Source organism: Aphidius gifuensis, linkage group LG1 (assembly GCF_014905175.1).
Source record: "Aphidius gifuensis isolate YNYX2018 linkage group LG1, ASM1490517v1, whole genome shotgun sequence".
Classification (NCBI taxonomy): domain Eukaryota; kingdom Metazoa; phylum Arthropoda; class Insecta; order Hymenoptera; family Braconidae; genus Aphidius; species Aphidius gifuensis.
In genome coordinates, this window is record NC_057788.1 from 21086443 (window position 1) to 21103466 (window position 17024).

General features: G+C 23.1%; 1 protein-coding gene across 2 annotated transcripts in view; it reads left to right on the forward strand.

Annotated features, from left to right (window-relative positions):
• Nucleotides 1-104: 104 nt before the first annotated feature.
• LOC122851549 (rho GTPase-activating protein gacU) overlaps nucleotides 105-17024 on the forward strand; it is a 114998-nt gene continuing 98078 nt past the window's right edge. Inside the window, exons 1-2 of one of the 2 annotated variants that reach the window (XM_044150859.1) lie at nucleotides 105-549; nucleotides 8779-8824. The gene's annotated coding sequence lies outside the window, so the exon portion shown is untranslated. The remainder of the gene's footprint in view (nucleotides 550-8778; nucleotides 8825-17024) is intronic. The other variant, XM_044150850.1, reaches the window with a different exon arrangement.

The following is a 17024-nucleotide window of genomic DNA, read 5'->3' on the forward strand; positions in this document are numbered from 1 at the left end:
AAATATTTATTAATTTTACTGGTTAAATAATGTGATACACAGAAAGGGCCCAGTTGCGTTGACTGGTTGAAGCAATTGTAAACCGAGTATTTACGGAAATAACCGAAGCAACTTGGCCAGTATCGGTCCAACGCCGGTTGACGTTGGTGCGCTCCAATCTCGATTGACTTCGAGTCAGTGTCGCGTCAGTTCTCAAAGCAAATGGTCAGTGATCTGTTCTCGAGCAGGACCAATAGTTTTTTTTTTTTTTTTTTTCATCAATTGTTAATAAAATAAACAACCCTCAGTTTTAACATAGATAAATTGTACCAGTTATTTTATAGCTAAATATCAACAAAAATACGAAATTATCATCATCAAAAAAAAATAAAAAAATAACAAAAGACGCCAGGAAAGTTTTTCATGTGATTTTATTGTTTTTTTTTTTTTTTTTTTGAAAAAAAGCTCGGAAATTTATGATACTCGTGTGAAAAGTTCAAGTGCCGTGATTATAACATTTTGGAGATGAATTTTCAATAAATCTTGGAATACATTGGCAGTTTAATTTTGGTAAATTTTTAAACAATTTTTTATTATTATTTAACATAAGATCCGGTTTTCAACATTGACTCCATTTTTTTTTTTTTTTTTTTTTTTACTCCATTAGGATATTGTTTATGATCGTCATTTATTATTTTTTTAAGCAAATTTATTTTCACATAATCATTTTATAAATTCAAATATTTTAAATAAAAAATTTCGTTTGTTCGTAAGTATATCTCATTTTGGCAATGGAAAATTAAAAATATTTTTACTCATTAAATACAATATTTAATGGAGTTGTTTTTTGATGAAAAAAAAAATCGATATACATGTTACATTTAAACTGGCTTTTTTGACAGGGTTTTTTTCATTTTTTTTAATTATAAATAATAGATATTGTCAGGTAGTTATTAGAAAGGGCAATATTTTCGATATAAAAAAGTAATTAATAATATTGAAAGAAATAAATACGTAATCTTTAGTAGTCAAAATTTGAAATTAAAAGTATTAAAACTAATTTCATGCTGTTGAAATTTGAAATTTCCAAAATGAGATTGTTTTTTTTATTTGATAAAAAATTTAAATTAATAATTGTTATCATTTATAAATCATTGTCAAATAGAAATTATTTTAAACTTTCATAAATGTGGTTTTTTTGAAAAAATTTATATTTTAAATTTGTTTTTTTTTTAAGATTTATGTATGAAAATAATGTGGTATTATAATTAACGGATTTTTTGATTGTCTTTTCTCCTTTCTCTCTCTCTCTCTTTCTATTTTGTTAATTTAATGAGATATGTCACGTGCTAAATTGCCAGTGACACGGTCACCAAACTTGTCAACTTTTCTCTCAACTTTTACTCATTAAAAAAACAACAACAACAAGTCATTTAACATTAATAATAATCAACGAAAATATTATGTATTTTGTATTGTTGAAATACTTGTTTCACTGTACTAAACAAAAATATTTAAATATTTTTAAAAATATATATATAAAAAAATCATAAATTACTTTGCAGAGTAGTTTATAAATTTTTTTTTATTACTCATAAAATTAATTAATTAAAATTATTATTTAAAAATAAATCATTTCATTTTTTTAATAGTAAAAAAAGAAAAAATACGTGTAGACCATTTTTTTTTTAGCTAATGACTTGCAAGTTTCCCATTGACTAAAAATTTATTAAAATGGTTTTTAAAAATTAAAATACAATATGATAATAATATTGATGTAAAAAATTAAATTTAATTAGTATTGAATTAAATTTTTTACAAATATTTCGAAATTTGAATTTTTAATACATTTGCATCTTTATTTTCGATAAAAAAATTTTTAAATAATTTTTTTATCATTATTTTATCAATTAAATCAAATTTTTATTGTTTTAAAAATCAAATTGTAATAATAATTCATGATAATCAATTTTCTTATCAATGAAAATCCTGTAAGGCAATATTTCGAATGGAAAAAATTCATAGAAAATTCAATTTACGTTTGTTAATTTTTAAAAAACCTGATGAAAAAAAATTTATACACAAAAAGTACGACATTAAAATTGAGGATAATATATTTTTCTATTATTATGATATAGTTTTCGATTTGCTAGATATTTTTTTGATAAAAATTATGAAATCATTGAGAAAGAAAAATAATATATAAAATAGATAGTCTGGTTAATCGCAGTCAAGTCTGGTCGTATTTGTGTTCCCTCAAGTTGAAGTCCGTTGGTTAGCTAGACTTTATATATAGACCTTCTTGTTCTTCTTCTTCTTCGTGGAAGATGGAACAACAGGCTTGCCCCTCTTGCACCTGAAACAGGTGTGTAGCAAGCCATTTTGTATCGTCTACAATATTCCTTCCACATCGCAACAACAACCACAAACTATAATATATTTTTTAAATAAAAATATATTATATTTTATTTTTTTTTTCAACCACAATATAAATAATTTATATTATTATTGTTATTTTTAAATCTAATAATGTTAGTTTGAGAAATTTAAAAATACCTTATTGACTAAAATGAACGTTTTTTTTTTTAACAGCAAAATATCAAAATCATGAGTTTAAGTTTTATTTTTTTGCTCCAAAAGATTGAATTTAAGCCAAAAATTTTTCGTTATTAGCTAGATTAATTTTCTATTACATAAAAAAAAATTTATTTACTCCAAAAAATATTTTTTATTTTTTATTAATTTAAAGTCTTGTAAATTTCGATCAAATTTAAAACGTTTCTCCTTATTCGAAATATTTCAAACCTGAATGATCTATAGTGTGAGTAAATTATAAAAAAATCTATTGAAGAATTTTGAAAATTATTATAAATAATTATTGTCTAAAAAATAAATTTAAAAAATCAATTAAAAAATGCTAAAAATAATTTAAAAAATTAATTAAACGTACTTGAATTTTGGAAGTTTATAAAAGTTGATAATAGAGTTTATAAAAATAGTCTAGTAGATTTTTCAGAACGACCTAGTTATTGCATGTCTGAATGTTATCTTGCACGGTTATCATTAGTGATTTGCCATCCTAACCATTATGAAGAAGAGTAGTATGAGTATATAGTAAAACGAGGTGGCAAATATATAAATAAATTAAACGAGAATTTTTTAGAAATAAAAAAAATATAAATAAAATTTTTAAACTATCTTTGTATGACCCTTATAATACTTGTCTATATTTTCATTCTCATATATATATTTCATTGGAGAAAAATATCCGCCAAAGCATTCCAATACATTCAGGATTCACACACAAACCATAATTTGTTGAATTAGAAAATATTTTCAAATACTTATTTAATGAATATTATATACTTAAATATTGCTAATGTATACACCTCACTATGTCCATTTTTTTTTTTTATTATTTATAAATAAATTTAATTTTTTTTTTTTGCCATTCAAGTTGTGTATATATTGGCCGTTACCAAGACAACTGTGAGAACTGTTAAGCTGGTTTGTAGAAGTACCGTTTTTGATGTGTTACGTGTGGGTTTGGTTTGTCCCAACTTGATTCACTCATTCTTATCGTTCAATATTTATTTTTATTAGCATGAATATACTCTTTTTTTTCTTTAAATTTATTTTTCAAGTTTTATATTGAAATTATTGTGAAATTATATGGTCGGGTAAAATGGAACAAGGAAATCATTTTTTGAAATTATATTTATTTATTAAAATCACCGTAAAATATTAGAAAAATTATCAACAAACGAAATAAAATTTTTTAAGACACAACGAGACACTGAAAAATTTTTTTTTATACCTTTTCTTTCTTTATCAATTTTTGAACAATAGTTGAACAATAAATTGGATTTTTTAAATTCACTTTTTGATTGTTCTAATAATTTTTTTCGAGTGTTCTAATAATTACGATTTCTTAACTAGTATAATTATTTTTTCGAGTGTCTCATTTCATCCCACTGTCTATTTACTGTGCATCATATAAAAAATAAAAAGTAATTGAGAATTTAAAATGTAACTTACTAGTTTGCATGACGATAAATAGTGGCTTCAGCATGATTCGAAAATAGGTTACCCACCTTTAAAGTCAAACTATATTTTTTTATTATTGCATCATGTGAAAGGTTAGCAAACTGATATTATAAACGTTTTACAAAAAAAAAAAAAAAAAAAAGTCAATTTTATAAAAATAATGATAGTAATACAAATAAAACAATAAATAGAATTTAATAGAATTTTTTTTTATTATTTATCAATATTTTTTTTTCAGGATTTATTTTTTATTTTAAATAACAATGAGTTGGTTTATATAAATAATATATATTATTGCATTTGTAATATACAAATTTTAGCGACTCTGATGATGATGATGATGATGATGATGATGATGATGATGATGATGTTGGTACAAAGTTGGTGAAAGTTGTGTAGTACCAGGGACACGCTATTGCTGGGCGTTTGTTTCCGCTCTGCTAAATTCCAAGGTCATTTTATTGTTAGTATTTCACGACCGTGAATATTTCGCATCCTTTTTCCTTTCTTTTATTGAAATGATAAAATTAAAAATAATATCTATAAGTACTTATACAAGTATTAAAATTAGAAACAAGCAAAATTTGAAATTTTCTTTTATTAAAAAATTATAAAATTAATTTAATTAATTGTTTATATTATTGATATTATTATTATTAATATTGAGAAATAATAATTTATGAATATAAATAAATGATATTTTGATTGATGATTAAATTAATTTTGTAATATACAAAAGAAATTTTAATAATAAAAAAAATGATGAAGAAACATGTGGGCCAGAGAGTGTTTGATGCTTGATATAGATCCATGGCAATCGAGTACTACTCGTAGTGTGATACAGGAATTTAATATAAATTATTATTATTTATATATTACACTGCGTGTAGGCGACAGTGAAAGCAGTTGTCTTGTTACTCAATATTCAACATCATGGCTATAAGAGAGCTAAGGTTATAAGTTGACACGAGTGATCATAAACAACAAAAGAACTCTTGTCTCTTGTTGTCTTGTTGCATTTTATTATTATTATTATTATACATTTTATTTATATTTTACAGTGAATTATTAAACAACATTTTGTCACACGAAATATTTATCAGTGTAAAAAATATTATGTATATATACATAAAGTAAAAAAATTAAATTTATATTAAAATAATTTTTTTTAACAATTTATATTTTTGGCTTGGTGAATTTAAAATCCGGGTGACAAATTTTTTTTCCATTATGAAAGTCTTAAAATTAAATATTTTACATAACGAAATTTATATTTTTTTATATATCAAATTCGAATTTAAATTATCATAAAAACAAAGAAAAAACAATTGAATTTTTTTCTCTAATCTCTATTTTTACGAGAGGTTATTATTATTATCATTTTTTTTAAAATAATAAACGTTGAAATAAATAATAATAATAATAATAATAATATTGACTTTATGATAGACGTGAATGCCAGGTGCAATCGATTCGTTCATGAATCGATCAATGTCTATTAGATAGTTTTCAATGAGGTGCGAAAATACATTTGTACACATCATCAATAACATCACTTGTGATCATATGTATCTGTATGTTAAAATCAATGTATGCCACCATGAAATTCATTTTGTTGTTGCATGAGTTATATATTTTTATTAGTGTGGTTATATTCTGATGACAAGTACAAACGTTATTTGAATTTTAATTCAGTTTATATCTATACCCTGGTGGAAATATTTCTCCGGAATTATTCCGGAATTGGCTCACTTCGAAAAACTGCGGAGTAATCCGGAAAATTACGGAATAATTCAAAGCTGTTCGGAATTTTAATGGGCCGATTCCGGAATTTTACGGAGGAATTATTTCTACCAGGGTATATTTTAACAATCATTTTTTCATTTATTTTTTACTTGACGTTATTTATTTTTGTGTTTAGTATTTTTTTAAATCTAGTTAATCTAGATATATTTTGGTAATTTATTGACCTTCTTTGTATGAATTTATATTTAAGAAAGTATCTATTTTTTTTTTTTTTTCATTTTTTAATATTTTTATTCCCATTATGAAAACATGAAATGAAGCCTCGATTTGATTCTTTTATTATAAAAACGAGAAATGAAGCATTGCTTCGATTCATTTGATTGGTTTTGGCATTAAACAATGAATAATAATAATACTTAATTTATTAGTTATATAAAATTTTAAAAATTTACTACTTGAATAAACAACTTCAAACAATTTGGAGTAAAATAATTTCAAGGTTTATATTTATTTTCTCCAGAGAAAAATAAATTTAGTAGTACAAAATAAATTAATAAATGCACTAACTAACTAATAACAATTTTATATATTTTTTCTACTAAATTAATGCAAAAGAAAAACTAGTGTCTTAAAAATAATACAAAAACTGTTCCTTAGCAAAGAGGAAACAAAAATTAATTAAACAAAAACGAATAAAGTATTATTCATTGTTTAATGACAAAATAAATCCAAAGAATCAAAGCAAGGCTTCATTTCTCGTTTTCATAATAGGAGAGAATCTAATAATTTATTATTATTTCTCAATTGTAAAATTTCTATCATATTAAAGATAAAAAAAAGAAAAAAACAATGAATTTAACAGAATAAATTTTAGTATTTTTAAATTTCTTTTTTTGCAAAATTTTTAATCAAATAAAATAATAGATAAAAAAATTAATACAAGTTCTCATAAATAACTATGAAAAATACATGAAAAATAAAAAACAAAATAAAATAAACTCATCTGACCATCAATAGAAATGGATATTGAATTTTTTTTTCTATCAATTTTTTTTTTTTTTTTGTTATTTTAAAAATAAAATATATATATAAAGAAGAATTTTATTTATGATTCGAGTTGAGTCTTTGTATTAAATGCTTGATGATCAGTTGTATTAAATTGTGTTTGTGAAACAGAGAGAAAAAGACTATGTAGCGTTGTGTGCTGCATCGCAATGCAACGTAAGGCAGCAGCAACAGCATAAAACAAGCTGCCATACATGGGGCGACCGTCAGCACTCTGCTGCACAAACTTCTTGCTGCACTTTTCTGTTGGATTTAAAAATCAAGTCAACTTACTATATCTGTAATATTGTTGTTTTTATTATTACACATTATTATTACTATCATATAGTATTTTCAAAGCTAATTAACAAAAAAACAAAATTAAATTTTTGCATTTCAAGTTAAAAATTGTCGAAGAAAAAAAATAGATAAAAAACCTAATCTCCAAATTTATTTTTGCCATGTTTGTTTTCATTTTTTTGAGTATATTTTTTACTATTTTCGAACAATATAAAAATTAATTTCAAACAGCACAAGTACTTGTTGATAATTGTTTCTTTTTTAAGCCTTAATTTGTTTTATTTTCAAAAATAAAAATTAATAAGCTAAGACAGTCTAATAATAGATTTTGAATCTATAAATAAAATAGATAAATAAATTTTCAAACATACATTGTGTGTATTTGATCATTTATAAAAATAAAAAATTCACAAAATGACACTTTAGCTTGCTTTAGCTCGCTTTAGCTTATTAACTTTAACAACAAAAATTTCGATCAACATTTAAATGAAAAATTATATTTTAAAAAACTAAAAAAAGAAATATAGATAATTTATTTATGATTTTTTTTTTAAATTTATTTTTTTACGTATGGCAGATAACAGTCAAAGTTTTCTCAAAGTGGTAATGGCATTCCATGGTCAGTCGTTGATCGCATCGTCCCCTAGCAAGTAGATTCAGTAAACCCTGCATACACACACACACATACACATCCTGACCTTACTTTTCCATATCAGGTATTCTATCCCTTCTTGATTACTTACAACAATTTATTTATCATTTTTTATTTTTTGTTTCTTAAATTTTTTATTTATTTATTTAACTTTTTTTCTATTTTTTGTTGATTTTTTTATCGTATACCATATACTGTATGTCTATGCTCATATATGTGTCTTGTTGTTTATATGCGTATAAATATATTTAAACTTGTGTCAATGGCCATGTGTATGTTGTATTAGTGAATAAATGATAGTGCCTTCAATCATTTTATTCGTGCGTGCAACAGGCGTGTCCACACATTACAATTTTTATTTATTTATTTTTTTAAGAAAATAATAATTTAAATAATAATATTAAAAAATTTATATGTAGACTTTGATATACAGTTGTTAAATATACAAATATATTTGAAATATCATGAAAATATTATCTAGTGAACTAACTAGACTCTATTTTATTTTTTTTTATTATTATTACTGGACCAATGTAATTTACAATTATTTTTTTTTGTTTAAATTATACTTGTGTTTATTTTTTATTATCATCATATGATTTTCTTGAAGTATTTTTTTTTTATTTCTTGATTTGCATATTATATTATTATGGCTATGATATTTTATATTTATACATATTTGAATTTGAATAAATTAAAAAAGAGTCGATGCTTTTTTTATAATTGATAAAAAGTATTCACACAATCAATGGTTAATTTATTTATTTTTATTCCGTTATTATCATTGATGATGACTGTGAATATATAAAAGAAAAATTATTATGAGAAATAAATTGTTAAGTATTATTATAAATCGATGATGGATTTAGTGTCTTTACGCATTAATAAATATGGTTTTTTTTTATTTTGTATATTTTCAGGTGAGTTAAAGATCGAAGGTCATATAGATCCAATATATAAAATTGTTGAGTCGTTGCCATTACTATTTCAACGATTCATCATTTTTCTAGCAACACCTCAGTCTGACATGATGACGTTTCGAGGCTTGAACAAAGTGTGAGTTATGATTAAAGATACTGATAACGATTATTCTTCTTATTACTCGATGTGTCTAATCGATGCAATCGCAATTTGCTTATTCATATTATTATTTATAAAAGAAAATCTTTTTATTTTCTCATTCATTGTCGGGTATTTTAAATATCGTTTTCTATTTTTTTAGTCCCGATATATTGAACAAGAGTTTCTATAGCACAAGAATATTCAAAAAAAAAAACCTAGTAGAAAATATGGCACAATAAAAATATCTTCACTAGCAAGTGAAAAAGAAATAAATTACATATTATTTATCCGAAAATGTTTAATAATTATCTTGACAATAATATATAATAATAAATTCAAGAAAATAAAATAAAAAAAAGCAAACATTTCATAGAATATTTTAAAGGTAAATATTAAAAAAATTAAATTTGAAATAATAATAACATTGAGTCATTACAATACGATGATTAATTAATTTATTTTTAAATTTATTAATTTTCAATTTATCCAACATGTATGATAATAGTAAATTTAAAAAAATCAATAAATTATTAAATGCAATATTTATTTATTTTTTTTTTTTCATATATACCTACTCTTGTCATGATAATTTTTTTTAAACATTTTAAATAGTCATTGAATCATTATGTTTACTGCATGTTGCTATACTTTTATAATTTTTATAATGATAAATTTTAATTATCTCATGTTTTTTTTTATATTAATACAAGCTACAGGATGTTTTTTTGATAAATTTGTATCATGTGATTAGATTAAAAAGCGTTAAAAATTAATTTCATATTTTGAAATCAATTTTTAATTGTACACTACAGGGTTTTTTTTTTTAGTAAAATTATTAACCAGAATATTTTATTTGAAAATGATTTAACCAGAAAATTCGTGTCTATGATATTTTTTCACATTGTTATTTAGTCATTATATAAATTTTTTTCTCCATCAAATATTTACTATTGCAACACGAGAAAATTTTTTTTTTTTTTCGTTAAATAAATCTGGCAATTAAGTGCCTTCTGAGTAAATTTCTCAGAGTAAAAAAAAATAAACTCAAATAAATAATTAAAAAAATAAACATAAAAAAAAAAATGGAAAAAAACCGGTCGACGACGATTGGGTTGAAATGATCTCCACAAAGCGAGAGATGACCGTTCGATTGAGAGAAGAGTAATGTAGGCTTTGCGGCCAAGTTCGTTGGGTTGAGTCAACGAAACCGCTAATTTTTTTTTTTTTTTTTTTTATTCTTATTTCTTTATTATTATATTCTTTATCACCTATTTTTTTTTTTTTTTTCATTAAATATTTTTTTCGCTACCTTCAATATAATCGTAAATATTTCGACAGTCACCCATAATAATTTCGATTGCGTATTTACCGTTGAAAAAGTCTTAAAAATATATGTCCGATCTTGAACTTAAAATACCCAAACAAAAAAATCATAAATTAAAATGATATTCAATTGTAAAAAATAATTGAAAAACAAAAAAAAAATAATAATATTTCATTTTTTTATTGCTTTGATAATTTAAAAGGAAAAAAATACAATTTTTATTGACCTCGAATATATATTATATTCATTTTCATATATAAATTGCGTAATTTTATTAATAATTTATAAAAACCCCGTGAGGCAAATTATAAAAAGAATAAATAAAATTAAATAAAGACACATGAAGGTGTTGATTCATCAAGCCTACGAGGTCAGTGGGACAAAGTGAATAGAAAACCGTTAGAGAATATTATTGTTGTAAATTAGCCGTTTGCTTGATGAGCCATGTCTGAAAGTGCGATTCTCTCTTGAACTTGAAGTTATTATTTTATTTTTTTTTATTTATTATTTCTATGCAAATGACAATGCTTACAATTATATTTTACAATTTTTTTATTTCAATTTCATTCAGTATATAATTATTATTTTCATCAATTTATTCATCATTTGATCCATGAATTTATATATTTTTTATTTTATCATACCTTTTCTTTTAGCATTTTATACAACTAATGATCCAAAAAAGTATGTCATGGCACAGTTGTCACTCTTTAATTTCCTCAACTTTCCATGCATGCATAGTATTCGCATGTTTTTTTTATTTTTTAATTTCGTTGTTATTGTTTTTTGCTAAATTAACATATTTTTTTTTGCTTTTAATAAACTTTCGAGTCATAATTTTGACAGAATTAGTTCAGTATTATATTAGACATGATAAAAAAAAATAAAACAAGTTTAAATTATCATCAAAAAGTTCACGAAATTGGGGAGTAGTCTGGTGTTGGAGTTTACGGAAACTTTGATTCGAAAAATATTTCCTTATGATATAAATAAATATTTTAATGAGAAATGGGATTTAATAAAAATAAGATGATGAATCAAAAAAAAATATGAGGTAAAAAAAAAATTAAAAAATTGAGATAATAGGATTATTTAATCTGTTTGCCTTTGACTTTGGCCTCGAGAAACTGACCTGGACACTCGTGAAACCGGAAATTTTTGGACTCCAGTTAACAGCATCATATATATAAAAATCAGTGGGACTTAAAAAAAAATTTTTTATTTAAGTTAATAATTTTTTATGGTATTTTTATGACTTCCTTATTTTGATTAATTTGAGAATTTATTAAAAATAATTTTGTATATAAATTGGTGTTCATATATAGTAATAAATAAAATTAATTTTAATATAAATAAAATAAAGATAGTGCATATATATATTAATCAAAGTCATCAATATTAAAAATGAAAGTAATTTAAACAAATGGAGATAATAATATCGCAATGGATCAAGAAGTGTATAGGACTATGCTGACACATTAAGATCGTTTGAGTTGATAGAGCTTGCATTCGTCGAGTCATAAAGATACCAGAGTGTAGGGCAATTCGTTCCACATTCAATTCAACACGTTATAATATATATATATGTATATATATATAAACTGTCTTGAAATCAACAGTAGCAAAAAGTACTTCATTACCTTTTTTATTTTTTGTATGACACATCACGAAAATCTTTTGCAAGAAATCATTATCTCAATTGAGTAATACACAAGCAAATATATATAAGATTTACTATTTTTATTTTTTTCCAACTGCAGTATTGATCATATTATTAAATGCAAGTTTATTTATATTCATTGATTAATTAGTAAAATATGATGATGAATATATTGAGATAAGAAGGACGAAAAATTACTAATGATTTTGTGCTTTTAAAAGTTGGATTATTTAATTTTCTATACAAATTGGAAAAATAATAAAAATATAAATTTATTTATATTTATTGATTAATTAATCAAAATTAATTATGTTATTTTTATTAACTCTAATATGCATGCAGTTATTTTTCTTGTGGATTTTTTTTTTTTTCTGTAATTTGTAAAACAAAAAATAAAAAAATTTTACTTGTCATTTTTTTTTTGTTTTTTTTTTTTGGCGTGTCTGACCACATACGGAATTGTGGATTTTACTACTTGTCAACTTTTCGTCAATTTTTTTAGTAGAATTTTTTTTTCTTTTTTAATTAATACGTTAACTATATTTTTAATTTTTTTATGTCTCTATTTATTTAATTATAAATTTATTTATTTAATTATTATTTATTTACAAATTTTAATTTAATTTTTACTTGGTAATTTTTTAAATTAAAAATAACTTGAATCAACGTAGACTGTAAAAAAAATAATAAAATTTTCATTATATCAAAAATGAATAAAACCTGATAAAAATCAAACACAACAACAACTCACCGTTGTATTGATAATATTCAATTTCTATACTTTCCATTAAAAAAAAAAATTAATTTTCTTCAAAGTATTTTTTATAGGTCAGTAGCACATGTTAATATACTTGACGGAATATTTTTTTGCACATGTGAATGTTATTTAAAGTGTCATAAAAATAATAATAAAAAAAAAGTGATACAACTCAATATTCGAGGAAACGAAAATTTTTAAATCAACATATTTTCGTGTGTGACTTTATTTTATTGTTATTTTTTTATTGTCAATGTTCCGTTTTTCGGTTTATTTTTATAATTATATTTTTTTTTTCTGTTTGGCGATGGGTGGTTGGGTGGGGATGATACGCCAGTGTATAAATGAAGCTGTGAATACGAAGGCAATATCCATCAGCAGCTTGTATTATCGGTTATGACTGAACTCAGTAAATATTTGATCACCGTTTGACACAATTTTTTTTTTTTCACTCAGTTTTTTTTACATCACAAAAAGTAAACAAGCTTTTATAGGCTTATTTTTTTCGGGCATCCGGGTTACTTTATATCATGCGCTTTTATGTACACAGCTAAATATATTTTTGTTTTTTTACTTTGAAGCTTTGCATGCACGTAAAATTGCTTCCTGTCTTATTTAGCTCATAATATGAATATTTAAATTGAAAAATAAAAATACAAAAAATATATATGATTTTATTTTTATATCAAGATTTGATTATTTAATTTATTTTGTTTTTTTGTTAGTTGATATTTAACGTGTGTTTATTTTCTAAATTCTTAAACGCTTTGTTAAACAACTTCAAATATAAAAAATAAAAAAAAAAAACAAATAACATAAAAAATAGCAGATAAAAAAAAAACCAACGGTAAAATTATAAAACTTTAAAACACTCAGGTCATGTTGTAATATGTTTTGAAAATTAAAATTCATGTCATGAATTTCCGGGAATTATGTAATCCTTCGCATGATTTTTTTTTTCAAACAAAAAGATATAAATATAAAAATAATAAATTCAATGCGAACGACCTGTGATCATATATAAACTTGACCTCAACGCGACTTTTATTTTTATTTTTTTTAAATAAACTTTATGAGTCAACAATGTTCGCAAACAAACGATGAACTTGTGATTGTTTTTTATCCTAAAAATTATTTATAAATTAAAAAATCCACTACTCATTGTTTATCAATTAAAATATCCATTAAATAAATTTTAAAAAATTCAATGAAATTAATTATTCTAATATCATCTCACCTCGAAATCAACAGTGTATAATATTTTCATGTACATTTTAAATGAAATGGAAAGTCGGTGAATTATATACACAAGGTGAATTAAGGGATATGTGTGTTGCAATATTTATGTATAGCTGTATAAATGTGCACTGACATATTAAGATCAAAAAAGACGATAACTATAAGTGCGGCATAGAGACCAGTAAATTCATAAAGATCTATAAATATTTTGCACACCCCTAAGCCCTTTCGTTACAGACTTCAACTCCATTCGTTTTACCTTCTATTAATTTTTTTTTATAATTGAATTTATTAAAAGACTTTAATTATATTTTTCATTATAATACACTCAATTATAATTTACCATATAAACCATCTGACTTGTAATTTATACCCTCAATATAATTATTATTTTTCATTACACATTTAAATAGAAAAAAAAAAAAAAGAAACAATCTATATTTCAAACGAGTCCTTTTTTAATTTAAATTGATGGTTATTGTTTTATGGAAAGGATAACAAGTAGTGTCAAACAAAGTTGAATATAAAAAATATAAACAAATAAAAATATTTAAAAAAAAATATATAAAAAACATTTATAGCCGGAAATAACCGTTATAATCTTGTCGTAGTGTCAAACGACCTCGTGCATTTCCTATACATACCAAGACCGTTTACTCTTTGGAGTACGATGACTCTTTGAAACAAGCACTATGTCGATTAATAGTTTGCTTATCTTGCCGCGAAGGCGAGCAAGTTGCTAATTAACGTGCCGCAAATGCCTCATCCACAAATGCATCATTGTTCTTGATTGTTTTTTTAATTTTTTTTTAATTTCCATATAACAATATAAAATTAAACAAAAACATAAATGTATGTTTAATTTGTCATTGAATTTCAAGGTTAATTTTAATTATTATATATACTAATGGTATATTGAATATATTGAAAATTAATTTATTTAAATTTTCTTTTTGTAAATTTACAATTATTGAGGATTTTTTTTTTTTAAACTTTGATTAATTACAATGTTTAAAATTACAATAGTGACTTGACATTTTTAGTGGTCATTAATGAAATTAACTTCACTTTTTTTTTGTTAATTAATAAATTGATTTTGCAACTAAAAGAAAATGTAAATTTCAGTTTTTACGTAGGTGGGACGCCTCGCGTCACCTACGTATTGGATTTGTCTACCGAAAATTAAAAAACGCTCTCATTTCCAAAGTAATTGTCAGAGACACTTCGTGCTAGGACCAAAAGAAGCGTATTTTCAATCTCTTTAATTTGTATATTTTCGATTTTTTCTCAAATAATTATTAAAGTTGCCAGTGCCAAAAATGTTAAAAACCATTTTTTCTTTTTTTTTAAAATATTAAATAACTTTTTATCTGTAAGCGTGATCGATTTGCACCGACTAATTAAAAGTTTCCTTTTATTTTGATCTTTAAATCGCCGCTATTTTGAAAACGATAACTTTAAAACTCACGGAGTTATTAGAATTCTAATAGAAAAATTTGATGTGGCTGTTTTTTTCCCGATTTACATTGGAACCCAACAAAATCATGTTTTGTGGAGATTCGACGCGCAGTGTTGCAGCCCTGCTTAGTTCGTCTCACTCATACAGATGAACATATGTTATGATAAAATTTCGTAGTGTTGTGACTAAACAACGACGGTTCATTTGAAAAAAAAAAAAATTACACTAATTAATAATTGCACATAACCCACCGGAGTATTGAAAATTTTTCGTTATATATGATTTTTTTTTTTTGTGTATTAGTCGATTGAGTAAATATAAATTCGTGTATGTTTGTTGGGAGAAAATTAAAGGGTGGTAAAGTACATTTTAATTTTGTAATAGAAAATAATATTTTTAGAGTAGAATAACTGTTGGAAGCTTATCTGTAACAAAGGATTATAAAACGTCATGGGAAATTGAAAACACGTAAAATTATCTTATAAAATTTACGGAGCATATAAGCGATTGGAATAAATATTCATTGTTGTTCTATGATAAAACAAATCCGGGCATGCATATCATAATTTTTACACTTAAATTATTATGCTCTGATAGTAACTAAAGTTTTCCATCAACTCGTATGATATGTAACCAAAAACTATATATATAAATTCAATATTTTATAGCTATCCTCAATTTTATTAAAATTATAAAAATATATTATTTTTTTTAAATGACATGTAATGATTTATATTAATGCAAATTTTAAATCACGTTGTTTTAATATTATCTTCTAATTATCCACAAAATACTCGTGTAAGATTTAAAAAATTTTTTATTACTTTCGATAAAATAATTCTTTAAAAATATCTTAATAAAATTATGAAAAAAATTTCAAGCATAAAATTATGAATTATCTTTTTTATGGTATTATAAATTATTTATAAATTTGATAAATTTTATTTCAAATAAATTACAACTGTAAAAATGTAAAAATTTATTTTTTAATCATCGTATATTTTGTTGGAATATGTTATAAAATTTTTCGTTGAAAAAAATCAATTTTTTTTTTGTCTAAATGAAATTGTTTTAGAGAAATGACCAAAATAATATTTTAAAGGTATTTAAAAATAAAAAAAAAATCGAATTTAATAGCTAAACGAAATAAATATTTGGTCGGTACGTCAACAACACTTGTAAGGACAAAAAGTTGTTGTATTCAAGTTGGGCTTTGTGGAATTTTCTGGATTTTATTTGTAGAGAAAATAATGATAGCAATGACATGAGATTAAAAAAAAAAAAGAGAATGTGAGACAGATTAAAAAAGGTATATAGATTCTTCAAGACAAAATGTAAAGTAAAAAAAAATATATAAATAAAAAACGAAAATGAGGTGCCCTCACAGTACACGGTGTGTGCGCAAGACAATTTTATTTCGAGGCCACTGGGTAAATTAATTAAACCGTGGAATTAAATGGTTTTATTATTATTATTTTAAATTTTATTTTTAATATTCTCATCCCTTTTTTTTGCTTGATGTTTTATTTTATTTGCTGTATCAAATTTCTATTATTATTTTTTTATAAGTTTTCTGTTATAAATGCAATTCAGGTGGAATGAAATTTGCACTCAAAATTATAAAATGTTGTAATAATTAGACAGACACATAAATGACATGTACATGATATAAGACAAGCATGTGAGATGTTTTTAAATTAAATAATAATGAATATATGTTTTAACAGATTAATTAAGTTGATTAAATTTCATGAT